At 37.3% G+C, this 16,655-nt stretch overlaps 2 pseudogenes; both read right to left on the reverse strand.

Annotated features, from left to right (window-relative positions):
* Positions 1 to 2,598: 2,598 nt before the first annotated feature.
* Positions 2,599 to 3,820, reverse strand: LOC149150960 (CSC1-like protein ERD4 pseudogene; annotated as a pseudogene).
* A 1,802-nt stretch (positions 3,821 to 5,622) lies between these two features.
* LOC149150961 (CSC1-like protein ERD4 pseudogene) lies at positions 5,623 to 6,164 on the reverse strand (annotated as a pseudogene).
* Positions 6,165 to 16,655: the final 10,491 nt, after the last annotated feature.

The following is a 16,655-nucleotide window of genomic DNA, read 5'->3' on the forward strand; positions in this document are numbered from 1 at the left end:
TCAATAGGAATGGAAGGGTAACACTTAACTAGGTGGTAGATAATACCCTCGCATCCATTTGGGCTCAAGGTTGGGTTGATGCAATAAAATTGAATATTCCATATGCTTTTGACGAACGATGTTAAAACTATACAACTACCTTAAATTTATCACATGTGCAACTCAAAAATATGGAGGATTAATTATGTTGGGTTTTCTCTTCTTTCAAGGAATACACTCCCAATACTAGATACCTTCACCTAATCAATGCTAGTAGGTCATAGGATCAAGTGTAGCGGAGGAAGAAAATTTGGAAATTGAGATGTCAAACGAAGGATCAGGTTTTCATCTGGTGTCACATTGAAAAAATCCCCACCGGTGACAATATGAAGTGACATAAAAAAGTACCAACTAGTGTACTCTCTATAAAAATGATGACTAATTTGTGGAGCACGTATTTTTGACTTTCCCCTTAACATTTGGGGTGTGGGCAGATTGTATAAATAAGATTGGAATTGAAACATTCTGGAAAGGGGAGTCTTATCCTGAAGCATGGAAATTTTGGTGCGAGCATATAGGTGTAAAATATTTTAGGAATATTCCACCACTTATTTGTTGGATGTGTGGATTGCTAGAATCAAGTCTATTTTGCAGAACAAACTATCATCCTCTGATAGGGTAGGTACTTAGGTAATTTTTATTTTCTCTCTTTTACTTTCTTTAGATTCTACCCATGAACCTCGAAAATTTTTAGCTGAAGTAGTCGATACTTCCTCTCCTTGGGCTTATTTAAATGGGGAACCCCTCAATAGTGGTGACTTTGGGGGAGGAGTGGTTTTGTATCTTTAGGAACATCACTCATTCAAAGTTAAAATTGGTTTGGGAAGAGGAACAAGAAACTTTACAAAGTCACTAGCTCTAAAATTCCCCTTGCTATTTTCTATTGAAAAATATCGTCATTCCTTACATATTTTTGGAGAATCCATGGTTGTCATAAATTGGTTCAATGAGACTCAAACATCCACAGTCACACCTTATTGTCTATTTTAGAGGAGACTCTACATATAAAAGGTGTATTTTCTCCTATTTCTTGTTATCACATCTACATGAACTACTACACGAATAGGGTTTTTAAGAAATTTATTTAAGACAAAACGATAATTTCATCTTAAAATTGTCATCTTGTCTTAATTCTTTCATCTCAACTGCCATCTTATCTCAATAGTTTCATCTCAACTATCACTCGGTAATTTAAGACATTTTCTTATGACATTTTGTCTTAAATTACTAAACGATCACATACCACGTTACTGAATAAAATTTCAAGGTTTCTCACGAGTTATATAACTCCATTATCCTTCTATTCACATTCGACTCTCAGCAGTTAGTGCCCTTGGTAGCTTGTTAGAAACACATGGTGGCTCTTTTAGTATCATTGAGGTTTTGTAACTCGATCACTCTTAGTGGAACCCAAATGGGCTCTTCCAATGTGTCCAGGGTTAAAAATATATTTTCCAAATATTTGTCTTTCCTATTCCATTTTGACAAAGACAACATGACTGTTGGGGTTTTCTGTAGTCGAATGGGTTACCTAGCTGGCTCTTGTGCTGCTCCTCCTTGATTTTGCTATGGAACTCAAGACCCACATAAAATTCAAGCAAGACTTTCCTTCAATGGGCACCCCAAAATCCTAAACACTCTCCTATGTTGTCTTTGGAGCTTGGCAGTCAATCCCCTTCTCCTCTGAGCTAGTGAAAAAGGTGGATCTAGGTTCAGGAGCTTGGTGACTAGTCCCCTTCTCCTTTGAGGCAGCGTAAAAGCTGTATAAAGGTTTTGGAGCTTGGTGGTCAGTCCCCTTCTCCTCTAAGGTGGTGAGAGAGGTGGATAGAGGTGTTGAATAAGTTTTGAACTTAAGCATTGTTACTTTGGTTGATTAGAAATCTTCAGCTTCTAGACACCCCCCTTAGGAATCAAACATCTACCCAAGCACAAGTGGCAAAAACCCATCGGGGGTTGCTGCAACAAAGGTTGTTGACAAATATGTGGAGGGAAAAAGCTTCCTTGAGCCCACCGACCCGCCTATCCTTAGCAAATAACTTTTGGCTACATCCATTTCTGGCAATGAGGATATAACAAGTAAGTCTCTATCTCACTCTAACTCTATTATCAAATTTTTATCCTTGCAAGATTTGATGCTTATTGAATAACGTGAAAAGAATAAACTCAATATATTGAAACACTTATCTGAACCTGAACATTATAATTCATCCGTTCTTGAATTTTTTTTTACAAACCCTTAGGTACTTGCAAAAACCCAGTTCTGAGATTAATATGGGAGTCCATGATTGGCTCTTCAAAACTAGTTAGGACCCCTCTCTCCCCAAAACCCTTGGTTCTTTTACTCTTCCTATTGATTGCTCAAATTCTGTGTACCTACAAAAACCCAGTTCTGAGACAAAAAGGGTAGTCCATGACTGCACTCCTCAAAACCAGTGTAGACCCATCTCTCCAAAACCCTTGGTTCTTCGAATCTTCCTATTGACTACTCAAATTCAGTGTCTATGTCCTCGCCCAAGACATATCCCTCTAAAAACCCTTTTCATCCTTCTAGCTCTTCGATTAAAGAGCCCGAGCCTCTTGTACCAAGGCTTCATTCATACAAATAAACCTCCTCTTGATGATATCACTAGTGGAACCAAGTGAGAAATTTCAAGGCCGTAGCCTACAAAAAACCTGTTTAAAAGGAAAATTCATATATAAAGGCAATTAATAACTAACCAACAATGAATTATTTCAAAGACTAGGAACTAGAATAAAGTTTCATGAAATTCGAAGGGAAGGGAAACCCAACTTACTTGAGAGCAATAAAACTAATGAAGTAGGTCGAATTGGGAGGAAGAGAATTTCCAAGTAGTGTAACAATTAAGTTGGGTTTCTTTTCAATAGCCTTGAGGGACTCAAACTAGGTGCCACCTATTGTCACTCCCAAGAAAACATTGAAGACGATAAAGTAAAAATACTTTCCAAAGGAAGCTCTCATTGAATCAATATCTAGATCAACCCCTTAAGCCTTGGAGATAATTATGAGAATTGTGGGAAAGAAAGCAAAAAAGAGAAGAAAAGTAAGTTGAGGAAAGTAAGATTCAAGGATGATTTTAAGTGTTTCTTTATCCACAACTGATTTTAGAAAAGGAAAAAGTCTTCTTAGATTATCAAGGGTTGTAAGTGTAGAGATAAAGGTTATGGGAATCATGTAAAAAACAATATTTAGAGACAAAATAATGTATACAATATTCTCTCTAAGCATCCTCTGATATAACAAAATGGTAATGTTTTTCCACAGTATGTGACGAGGCTCAGGAGCAACCACTATAGTCCATCCATTATAGCATTTTGATGCATTTTATTTTGAACAAGGTTCGCAAGAAGCATGCTTTTTAATATTTTCTTGACTCTTATGTTATTTTTTTCTCCAGTTTTCTCCATCTACCTATGGTCAGTCACAAAATTCATAGCATTAATCCATAATATCAAGTTATTTCCTAGACTTAACTATAATTATTATATGCATTTCAAATATAATTACTGTATTTGTAGGCTTTCACAATTGCAAGATTCCTTTCATTCTTGATCTTGTAAGTCCCTTGGAAATGTATGCGTTTCTATAAAATCCACTGACACCTCATCCAAGAGACAGATTGAAAATCTACTTAGACAGATGGACAGGGAAGGCTACTATAACAGATAGACTATTGTGACAAACAAACTCTTTCATAAGCACTTACTCTAGAAAAGATCTAGATTAAGATAGAGAGACTATATGTAACAAGTTCCAACCCATATATCCTTATAACTATGAAGTCCTACACTAGGAACTAGTCCCCCCTTCTTACTTTCGTACCTACTTATGGGTGAGACATTACTTAAGTGGGTATTTTGGTAGGAATCTTATCATTTATTACATAAATAAAAACATATGTGAAATCATTAATATAAATGATAAAACCTTTCATTTACAAGTCTAATTGGACCATTGACAACTAGGCATTGCAATGGTTTTCCTTAGCCTCCTTATTTGTTTCTTATACAACTAAATTTGCAAGGGAGGTTGGATAAAAATAATTATATATAAACTAGGAAAGCAAGGAACTGATATCAATTTTTGGTCTCAAAATTTGACAATTATTCCTTTATCGACCTAGAGATAGAATATGTACACATGAAAGTCGAGACTTTGTTTGGTGGGCGATGGAACAAGTCCAAATGGCCACCATCGGGATATCCACAATTTTATCATCTTTGTATCTTGAATGATAAATGATAAATTTATGATAGAGTCCTAGACCCACTTAGGAAATATTTAGGTCTTTAGGGAGGGGGTATGGTTGGTAGAGGGAGGTCCTTGTGCCATATATTTTGAAGATTAGTGCTTATATAGGTTTTGTCTATGGAGAAATATCATTTCCTTTTCATTTTCTTGCATAAGGCATTTGAACCACTATATATCCCTAGCATCATTGTTATAGATTTGGAATTGACAAGGAATATGACTTTGGACCCATTCATAGACATGAAAGAGACCTTGGTAGGATCATATTTCTATGCATAGAGGGATACAAATTTAAGAAGTCAGAAGACATCATGGATGACGTGTTGGGATAGACCCAAATACCAATAAGGGGTTACCTCATACCTATTCATGGATTTTTCAGATGCAGAGCCGCATTTAGCGACCGATAATTTGAATTGTGGGCCTTATATATTTGCATAACTGTCCAGGAAATGAAGCATCTAAGATGAGAAGGTATTACTTTAAGTCAAAATGTTAAATAGAATATTAGTCAAAGCATTTTTTAAACCTGGAACTTACTTTCTTGGCTCTTAGCAAGATTGAGTGTTTTCTCTCATAAATGAAATTGAAGCGGATAAGGAAATAATAATCTTATCCAACATAAGAAGTAGGACCCAATTGTTGCCTTGAGTAGAGGATTCCAATGGTATGGAATTGTGATACTTTAGATGGTCAAATTGTATCCTTTTGTAATCCTTTTCTTTTTTTAGTACTACTGTAGCACTCAAAATCCTTATCACGTTGGGAGATGAAGGTGGCCTTTGGCCCGTAGTTATGGTTCAAGGTATCACAACGACTAGAATTAATGGAGGTTGTATTGGAGTGGAGGCAGAGTTGAATTTTGGTAATGCTGCCTTGGTATATGAACTTTTGATATCAAGAGAATGCTATTTTTAGATTCTTCTATTCAAACATGGGAGTAATCTTCAAAATCTAGTTCTATGTTTAGATTTTTTTGTTCAAACATGGAAGTAATCTTAAAAAATCTAGATCTTCAGGTTTAAATCTTTATATAGATACAATGCTATCATAATAAAATTATGATATTAGTTTTAATAACTAATATTCATTAAAGAGAGAAACAAAACACTCACTTTATATATATTAAATAATGCATGTAATTATAAACTCAAAAAACAACCAAATTCAAAATAAAGTCATAAAAGTGCTCATAACTGATCATAAACAAATAACTAATAAACATGCTTACAAGTGGATATTAATTGGTCAACCCTTTAGAGATTTATATATAATTATTATCAAAAAAGATCTAGTCTAAATGGTGATATTGGTCACGATCCTTTCAAAAAATATGCACATGAAACTACAATAAAACTAATGAAGTAGGTTGCATTGGGAGGAAGAGAATTGCCAAGCAGTGTAACAATTAAGTTGGGTTTCTTTTCAATCGCCTTGAGGGACTCAAACAAGGTGCCACCTATTGTCACTCCCAGGAAAACGTTGAAGATGATAAAGTAAAATAATTTTCTAGAGGAAGCTCTCATTGCAAGGATTTCTGAAGCAACCCCTTTAGCCTTGGAGATAATTACGAGAATTGTTGGCAAGAAAGCCAGAAAGAGAAGAAAATCAAGTTGAGATAAGTAAGCTTCAAGGATGATTTTAAGTGCTTTTTTATCCAAAACTGAATTCAGAAAAGGAAGAAGTATTCTTAGATTATCAAGGGTTTTAAGTGTATAGATAAAGGTTATGGGAATCATGTAAAAAACAATATTTAGAAACACAATAATGTATATAGTCTTCTCTCTAACATCCTCTAATATAAGGGAATGGTAAAGCTTTTCCATAGTATGTGAAAAGGCTCAGTCACAACCATTATAATACTTCTATTATAACATTTCGATACATTTTATTTTGAACAAGGTTTGTAGGAAGCATGATTTTTAATATTTTATTGACTCTTATATTTTTTGTTCTCTAGTTTGCTCCATCTACCTATGGTCAGTCACAAAATTCATAGTGTTAATCCATAATATCAAGCTATTTCCTAGCCTTAACTATAATTATTGTATGCCTTTCAACTATTAATTACTATATTTGTAGGCTTTCACAATTTCAAGATTCCTTTCATTCTTAATCTTGTAAGTCCCTTGGAAATATATGTGTTTCTGTAAAATCCACTGACACCTCATCCAAGGGACAAATTGAAAATCAACTTAAACAGATGGACAGGGAAGGCTACTATAACAGATAATCTACTGTGACAATCAAACTCTTTCACAAGCACTTACTCTAGAAAAGATCTAGATTGACATAGAAAGACTATACGTAACAAGGTCCAACCCATATATCCCTGTAACTATGAATTCCTACACTAGGAACTAGTCCCCCCTTCTTAATTTTGTACCTACTTGTGGGTGAGACGTCACTTAAGTGGGTATTTTGGTAGGAATATTATCATGGATTACATAAATAACAACATATGTTAAATCATTAATATAAATCATGAAACATTTCATACCCAAGTCTAATTGGACCATTGACAACTAGGCATTGCAATGGATTTTCTTAGCCTCCTTATTTGTTTCTTATAAAACTAAATGTGCAAGGGAGATTGGATAAAAAAAATGTATATAGAAAATAGGTAGGCAGGGAGCCAAAATATATTTTTTGTTGATTTTTTTAGTATCTTGGGAGGTACTCCAAGCCCTAGTGTTTGAGGGTTGGAGGTCAAATCGTCACAAGTAGGCTTGTGGGCTTAGAACCCATGCCTGGGGTTTCTCACCCAATCATGTTTGGGGAAATTCTAGAAGCACATTTCTACATGTGATGGAATGAGACGATAGAGGGTTGAAGTGAGAATCCAATGCTTTAAGAATTGTTGAATTCCGAGTTGTAGAAGTGGAGAAATGAATTTTTGAAGTTGGCAAATAATTATTGGTTTTCAAGTCATGTAGGCTTGAAGTAAAATTTAGGCAATAGATGTGTCTCTCCACTAATTCGTTGAAGCCACTTTATTTGCTATAAATAAAGGCTGATTTGATATGTTATAGGCATCCATTAGTGCAAAATTTTCTTAACAAAAGGACTCGGTGGAGAGAGGAGACTATCTATACCTAGTCACAACAAAAGAAGAGGCCTAGAAAATGTGTATGATAGGTTCTGAAGTCTGTAGGGGAGGTCGAGTAAGGAGGCTGGTGTGGAATGTCTTGGGCTATCGAGCTTGTTTTTTTGAGGACCAAGTAGGCTTGGTGTGATATTGATTTCATGAGAGTCAATGATGTTATTGTTGGAGGGTGTTTGGGCATTATTTAGAGGGACCAGTGCTACAGGAGAGTTGTTGTGCTAGATCGCATTCCATAGCACACAGTTAGGAGATACGTAAGGGTTGTTAAGGGTAGATTATGCCCTAAGGAGGCAACATGGCAAAGGATAAGCCTTCTTAAGGTATGTCTCATCCCTTTAAGGGCTTGTTTGGGGATCATCAAGTAGATTTAGGGCTATAGTAAGTGCCCTAACCAGGATAGCTAGGAACAACAAGTGAAAACATCAGTATAGCAGTGTTTTTGGAGGCATGTTGGGTTGAAGAGTTTGACTAGTGATTGAATCAACTTGATGGGTAGCTTGAGGAAACCTTAGGAGTTTTTTGGAGGAGCCCACGAGGATTGCTGGGAATTCTACCAAGTAGCCAAGGTGATAGTAGGAACATCAGATGAGAGGCAAGAGGACAACAACATGGAGAGTTGTAGATGTCCCCTTGGATGGTAGTTGGATTGTGTCCTATAAGAGGACAACTTGTTGGTGCCCATATTTTTGTGATAGCTCCTCTATTGTAGAACAAAGGGAAAATTGGTGGATCCTATGGGAAGTCATGTGTAAGGGTTTCCTAAGTATGGGTATGCCCTAACTAGGTGCAGATGCTACAACGTGGACTTGGTCTGTCGTGGAATGTTGGAGGGAAGAGTGAGAGAAGACCAAGTGTGCATGCGATTGGGAACTTATGGTCTACTGGAGGATAGCATGATAGTGTCCAGGTTGGATCCCAATGAGAAACACCTTGATAGACAAAGGTAGTTGCGAGAGAGGCAGTTTTGGAACTCAAGGGTATGATCATCCAAGAGTAGTTTATGGAGCCCGAGACTTGTGTGTGGAGAAAGACTTCTATAGCAAATGATGGGAAGTCCTCCTAGCCTGTGTTCATTGTGGGAAATGGACATCTTATAGTGATAGGTGGGAGCCCTCCATTCCATATGTTGGTATTCATCGGTGTAGTGCAGGAAGACCATAGTGGGTTTAAGTCCTTATGTAGATGAGGAGCAGCAGTGGGTAATTGAGAGTTGTTCACAAGTGGAGTTATGAACAACTTGACAGGAGTCTTGATGTGTTGATTCGTTGATGGATGAATGATCAACTAGAGAGAATATTGGATAACTGAGATTCAGTGGCCAGATGGACTCGGGGCATTGATAGAGGTAGGAGATGTAAATCGTGAGGCGCAGGACAGGGAAGGCATAGGGTATGACTGATGGGATATGAGATAGTTGACTTTATCATCCAAATGGTTAGAATATCTTATTGATAGTAGATTGGTCGTTGATGGACTGACACCAAGCCCTAGTTTTTATCTTGTACTATTGGATGTATAAGGGCCATTATCCCTAGTATAGGAGCCCTTGACTATTATATTATACCAGTTAGATTAATATAACGAAGTTGGGTTGAAAAGTTAAAAAGTTGTCTATATTTTGTGCATGTGTGATTTACTACTATTTTATTTCACTGTGCAAAGTAGTTTATGGTTTAGATTCTTGGTTTGGTAGGGCTCAGTGATTTTAAGACTCTAACCTAGACCCAAGGTTGTGTAAATTCAACATGGTATCAGCGCATATCTAAGATACTTTGAGGGACAGTGAATCACAGTGTGGATAAAGAAGAAACTTAGAGGGAGTTTCAGGTGTATATATCATGGAGTAGAGGGTTTAGTTGAAGACATGGAGACATGATCTTGACTGTCTTGACAACGACATTGGCTGAGAGTTCTAGTGGATTGGTGGTGAGCCTCGTGAACAACAGTTTGTTGTAGGGTATATTTTTTATCATGGACTTCCGTTTATTTTTCATGGATGGTTGTGACAGCTGGAGGATTAGTTTGGAATGGACGAGATCAGGTTGATCAAGATGGATTCATGTGATCAACTTCATATTGGCAGGATAGAGTCTTCATTGAATCATGATGTTACATATCTGAGATTGGATGGATTTGGACGAGTGGTATTTGATCCAGGAGGATGAGTTATTAAAGGAATGATCCAGTGGAGATCATGTAGTCTCAGAGGGAGTCTAGCCTCAAAGGGAGAAGCCCTATGGAGGTTTGGGATCTTCAAGTTCAGATATGATGAGGCAGAGGCACTATCGATATTGTCGGATTCATTCTACAGCGTATGTTGCAATGATGGATGCCAAATGGGCTTTTGTCATCATTGGATGATGAATGTTACTTCCTAGTCTTGGAATTACCTCCCTCACTAATAGGGAGTTTTGATTTTTTTTATAGCTTGGGAGGTACTCCAATCCCTAGTGTTCAAGGGTTGGAGGTCAAAGTGCCACAAGTAGGCTTGTGGGCTTAGAACACAAGCCTAGGGTCTTGCACGCAATCATGTTTGGGGTAATTATAAAAGAACATTTCTACACATGATGGCATGAGACTATAGAGGGGGGAAAGGAGAATCCAATGCTTCGAGAATCATCGAATTCTGAGTTGTAGAAGTGGAGAAATGATTTTTTTGAAGTTTGCAAATAATTATAGGTTTTCAATTCATGTAGGCTTAAAGTAAAATTTAGCCAATAGACATGTGTCTCTTCACTAATTAGTTGGAACCCTTTTATTGTCTATAAATAAAGGGTTATTTGATGTGTTATAGGCATCCATTAGTGCAACATTTTCTCAACATAAGGACTCGGTGGAGAGAGGAGAGTATCTAGCCCTATCCGCATCAAAAGAAGAGGCCTAGACAATGTGTAGGAGAGAGTTCGAAGTCTACAAGGGAGGCCAAGTAAGGAGGCTGGTGTGGAATTCCATTGGGATATCCAAGTTGTTGTTTTGAGGGTCGAGTAGGCGTGTTGTGACAATGAGTTCATCAGAGGCAAGGATGCTGCTATTGGAGGGTGTTTGGTCATTGTTTGGAGGGGACCAGGAATTGTGTAAGGGATGTCAAGGGTGGACTATGCCCTAAGGAGGCAACGTGGAAAAGGAGGAACCTTACTAAGGTATTTTGCAACCCTTTAAGGGCTTTTTCAAAGGATTGTCAAGTGGATTTAGGGCTGCAGTAAGTGCCATAACTAGGACAGTTACGAAAAAAAAGTGCAAACATCTGACAACAGTGATTTTGGAAGGATGTTGAGTCAAATAGTTTGACCAGTGCTTGGATTAGCTTAATGGGAAGCTTGAGGAAACCTTAGTAGTTGTTTGGAGGAGCCCACGGGGACTGTTGGGAAGTCTACCAAGAAGACAAGGTGACAATAGATACATCAGATGAGAGGCAAGAGGATGTCAACAAGGAAATTTACAGATGTCCCCTTGGATGGTGATTGGATTATGTCTTAGGAGAGGAAAAGTTGTTGGTTCCTAGATTTGTGCAATAGATTCTATATTGCAGAACAAAGGGTAGATTTGTGGAGTCTGTGGGAAGCTGTGTGTAAGGGTCTCCTAGGTGTGGGGATGCCCTAACTAGTTGAAGATGCTACAACATGGACTTGGTCTCTCGTGGACTATTGGAAGGCGATGTGAGAGAATACCAAGTGTGGAAGTGGTTGGGCACTTATGGTCTGCTAGAGGACAACATGACAGTGTTCAATTTGGAGCCTGCTGAGCAACACCTTGATGGAAAAAGGTAGTTGTGAGAGAGGTAGTTATTGAGCTCAAGGGTCTAATCAGCCAGGAGCAGTTTGTGGAGCCTCAAACTTGTGTGTGGAGAAGGAATTCTACATCAGATGATGGGGAATCCTCCTAGCTCATGTTCATTGCAGGAGATGAACATCTTGTAGGTGACAACCATCAGTTCCTTATGTTGGTATTCATCAGTGCAGTGCAGGAAGACCATAGTGGGTTGAAGTCCTTGAGTAGCTCAGGAGTAGCAGTGGGCAGTTAAGAGTTGCTAACAAGTGGAGCTATGAAAAACTTGACTTGAGTCTCGATGTGTTGATGTTTTGATGGATAAACAATCAACTAGAGAGAATCTTGGATAGCCGAGATTCAGTGGCTAGATGGACTTGGAGCATAGATATAGGTAGGAACTGTAGATCGTGAGCTGCAGGACAAGGCAGGTACAGGGTACGACCGAAGGGAGATTAAAAATTTGAATTCATCAGTGAGCCCCAGTTTGTATCTTGTACTATTGGATGTATGAGGGAAATTATCCCCGGTACGGGAGCCCTAGATTGTTGTATTATATCAGTTGGATTAATATAACGAAGTTGGGTTAAAAAATTAAAAAGTTGTCTATATTCTATGCATGTGTGATTTACTATTATTTTATTTCATTATGCAAAGTAGTTTATGGTTGACATTCTTGGTTTTGTAGTGCCAGTGATTTTAATACACTAACATAGACCCAAGGTCATGGAAATTCAACATTTTTGGTCTCAAAATTTGACAAGAATTACTCTATCAAACTAGAGATAGAATGTTTACACATGAAAGTCAAGACTTTGTTTGGTGGGCCATGGAACAAGTCCTAGATGGCCAGCATAGGGATATCCACAATTTTATCATCTTTGTTTCCTGAACAATAAATGATAAATTTATGATATAGTCCTAAACCTATGTAGGAAATTATTTAGGTCTATGGGGAGGACTTATGGTCGGTAGAGGGAGGTCCTTGTGCCATATATTTTGAAGTAAAGTGCTTATATACTTTTTGTATATGGATAAATATCAATTCCTTTTCATTTGCTTGCATAAGGCATGGGAACCACTATATATCCCTAGCATTCTTGCCATGGATTTGGCATTGACAGGGAGTATGACTTTGGACCCATTCATAGACATGAAGGAGGCTTTGGTAGGATCATAGTTTTATGCATAGAGGGACAAAAATTTAGGAAATGGGAAGACATCATGGATGACGTGTTGGGACAGACCCAAAGACCAATAAGGGGTTACCTCATACCTGTTCATGAAATGTTCATAAGAAAAGCCGCATTTAGCGACTAATAATTTGAATTGTGGACTTTATATATTTGCATAATTGTTTAGGAAATGAAGCATATGAGATGAGGAGGTATTAATTTAAGTCAAAGTGTCAACCTGAATATTGGGCAAAGGAGTTTCTAGACCTAGAACTTACTTTATTGTCTCTTAGCACAGTTGATTGTTTTCTATCATAAATGAAATTGAAGCAGATAAGGCAATAATAATCTTATCCAACATAAGAAGTACAACCCAAATGTTGGCTTGAGTAGAGGATTCTAATGGTATGGATATGTGATACTTTAGATGGTCAAATTGTATCTGTTTGTAAGCCCTTTGTTTTTTAGTACTACCACAGCACTCAAAATCCTTATCAAACTTGCTTCCCTATCAAGAGCATGCTATGTTTAGATTCTTCTATTCAAACATGGGGGTAATCTTATAAATCTAGTTCTATGTTTAGATTTTTGTGTTCAAACATGGAAGCAATCTTCAAAAATATAGATCTCAAGGTTTAAATCTTTATGTAGACACAACGGTCTCATAATAAAATTATGATATTGGTTTTAATAACTAACATTCATTAAAAAGAGAAAGAAAAAACACACTTTATATATATTAAATAATGCATGTAATTATAAACTCAAAAAAAAAAAAACTAAATTCAAAGCAAAGTCATAAAAGTCCTCACAGCTGATCATAAAAAAAAAACTAATAAACACAATTACAAGGGGATATTCATTGTTCAACCCTTTAGAGATTGCTATATCATTCTGATCCAACAAGCTCTAGTCTAAATGGTGATATTTGTCACCATCCTTTCAAAAAATATGCACATGAAACTACAATCCACAAAGTATGAATAAAGTTAGAAAAATGTCCACATTAATTTTAATCAAAGAGAAGAGTAGGTAATTTCCCACTGCTTCCAAATTGAAGTAGAGATGTTCAAAAGAATAATCCATCCAAAAGGCTCTCCAAGATTTATTTACTAGAAAATTGCTAGCAAGCCAAAGTTCACCTAGGCTTCGCAGGATTGGGCAAGTACAGGGTACGACCGAGGGGAGATGACAGAGTGGACTTCATCAGCCAGATGATTAGAGTATCTTGTTGAAGGTAGAGTGGTTGTCAATGGATTGACACCAAGCCCCAATTTGTACCTTGTATTACTGGATGTATGTGTTTTGGAGAATTTGGTATCTACGGATAAATACTAATTCCCTAGATAAGTAGCCATATCTAGAACAACAGTTTAAAGAATTTTAGCCTTTTCCTATAAGCAATAGATAAGACAAAGAAGATGAGAAGACCTTCTTGTAGTTTTGCTTTCCTCTATCGATCTTGTCGCTCCTTCTCGTACTTAACACGCTTGAGAAGTACTTGTAAACACAAACAGAAGAGAAAGAACCGATCAAAGAAAAAGATCTATTGAATACAAGTGAATGAAATCAGATACATTTCACACATATAAGTATCATAAGACAATACAAACATATGGGAGAAAGGTTCAAATAATTTATTGAATAGAAAAAGGAATTAAAATCATTTTGTCTGATTCAAAGTCATTCCTCCAGCTTGGATCCCATCCACATCACATAAAAATCATGACAAACTTGTAGCATTACAATACTTTCTTCAAAGCCAATTCTCATAGCAACATTATCTCCTTACAATTCAACATAGTCCAGCCCCTGATCACTTAGATTAGTGGTCAATTTATAGGGAGATGAAGGAGGTTATGTCATAAATGGTGGTATTGAATGGCCTTCTATACTAATAGTTAAGTCCATGGAGGGAGGGATGAGAGGATATGATGCATATTAACTCATTCCTCATCCATTTTCAAGCTCATAGGAGTTGTTAAGTGAGGGAACCTTCTAGATGACTCCAAAAGATAAGAATATTCCCCAAACCTTATGTGAATTTCACTCAATCTCGCCCAGCGCAGGTGAATGAAGGCCTAAGTTGTCTGAAGAGCACCCAGGCATGGACTTAACTGCTCTGCAGTGCACCCTTACATGGGCCTACCTACACTGGTCACTCTAGAGGTTATTTCAGGATGTCTTCAAGTCATGAAACAGTCAGGGAAGGAGGCATTCAAAAGGGTGACTTCTTTAGGGCATGTAGCAACTAAAATTAGGGTTTGATGAGCCCTAAAACACGGATCTAGATGATGGGAGTGATGTACCTAAATGGATCTGTAATAGCTGCCCCCTAAAGCATGAAGTCAAAAAATGCAAATGTCGAATGAAATGCTTTACGATGTGATGAGGAGGTTTCGAATTGGAAGGTGACTTGCATCAATTACAATACATATATCATGATATTTTATTTTTACATGAATTGTTGAGGGAATGCATACCCATGCTCAACATATAAACTTTCATTACATGTACATAGATAGTCGTCTACAGATATAGACCCATGATCATAATGACTATCAATGTAAAGCCATTGTACATATGATTTAGTACTCCTGAAATCGCAGCCCGAATGGATGAAACTAGATCCGGGGTCTTCTATCTCATTCAATCATTCGATCAAGTATGAGTCTAACCATGTGAATATATGAGTTGAAGTCGAACATGGGAAGATACCATCTGATTACCAGCCAATGATGTAATTTTTTAATAGACGCGAGAGAAATCACCAATAATGATAACGATCCTCAAGGTACTACAGTACATTATGCATGGTGTGAATGGATGATTTGACGTCGAACACCATACACAGTCTTTCGGTCGAAGGCCGTTGATTTCAACCTATCGCCAGAAGCGAGAAACCTACCATTGATGTATGCAAACCTCAAGGTACTGGAAGGGTGTTTCTAAGTCAACTTCTTGGATAATGATCTAATATCGACAAGAAGCGACTCGTTGCAAGAGGGCCTTGATGTATCCCACATCAATGAAACGAAACGAGTGTAGTGATTTTGGAGATGGAATTTGACTGACAACACAAGGTTCAGGAATGGCGGTTAGGAAAATGAAGGTTTATGGTATTGAAAACAATGAATTTTGATTGGATGACTTCTCTTGAACATGTCGGCGACACTGAAATGAATTGGTAGCATTGACCCAAAACAAAGTGATGGATGGTATGATAGACCAATGGTATGATAACCATCAAGCTGATAACCCAACCCAAATAGTCACGGTGATGGAGTGAAAGTGTCATGTTCAAGAGCGATCTGCTACCATAAAGTAGTTTTCCTCTTTTTCCCATTTTCCCCAGTCATTGCTGACCAGTACCTCTTCGTTTTTATCAAGCTTAAGGAGGATAACATATGCTTGTTGTATAATTCCACCCTTCGGGTGAAACCATTGCTATTTTATGTTTTAACAAGTCTAGTGAAGGTGAAACTTGGTCTTGTCTAGATGCACAAGTTTGTCACTATTTGATGTTTTAACGAGTTTAACGACAAAGATAACTCGGTCCTTTTCATGTTTAGAGAGTTTGAAAAGGGACAAAAAGAAAACTCCACAAGTTCTTTTTCATAGATTTGTCTCTCAAGCCCAAAAAAGCGTGAAATAATATGAGAGAGAACCTATTGACCATGTTCTACCAACGTATTCCTCTTTCGTAGTTAATCTATCTCAGCTTGAAAAAGGGTAAACTAATACTGAGTAGATTTCGTTTCCAATCCGTTAGCGAGCTGAAAAGGACAAGCACTCGGCAATATTTTCATATTTCGAGACTCTGAAAAGAGCTTAAAGAGGACTCCACTTTGAGGAACGAGTGGTGTCTAGGATAGAAACTAGTTTTGGTGATGTTGGAACTTCTCAAAACATGTTGATTTATGTGAAGAGGCTGGCTAATAAGACCACTCATTGCAACTGTTCCTTAAAAAAGGGTAAAACAACCAAGTGAAAGCGTATGATTGACCAAACAGATAGTGACAATGGAAGGAGAAAAACCAAGGCTCATCTGGTGGAAGAGGCTGATAGAATGGAAATCACAAAGGTTAAAATGGAAATGGGTTCATTTTTACACAAGCTTGAACCATAGGTAACTATGCTTGGATTCAGTTTCATGTTTACACAAGCTTGAAATGACAAACCATGCTTGGATTTAGTTTCATTTTTAGACAAGCTTAAAATGAAAAACTATGCTTGGATTCTGTTTCATTTTTACACAAGCTCGAAACGGTAGAGGATGACTCTCAAAGCATGCAGAGCC

This window comes from Pinus tabuliformis, chromosome 9 (genome assembly GCF_031772625.1).
Source record: "Pinus tabuliformis cultivar Carrire ecotype Pingquan chromosome 9, CPIR1, whole genome shotgun sequence".
NCBI lineage: Eukaryota > Viridiplantae > Streptophyta > Pinopsida > Pinales > Pinaceae > Pinus > Pinus tabuliformis.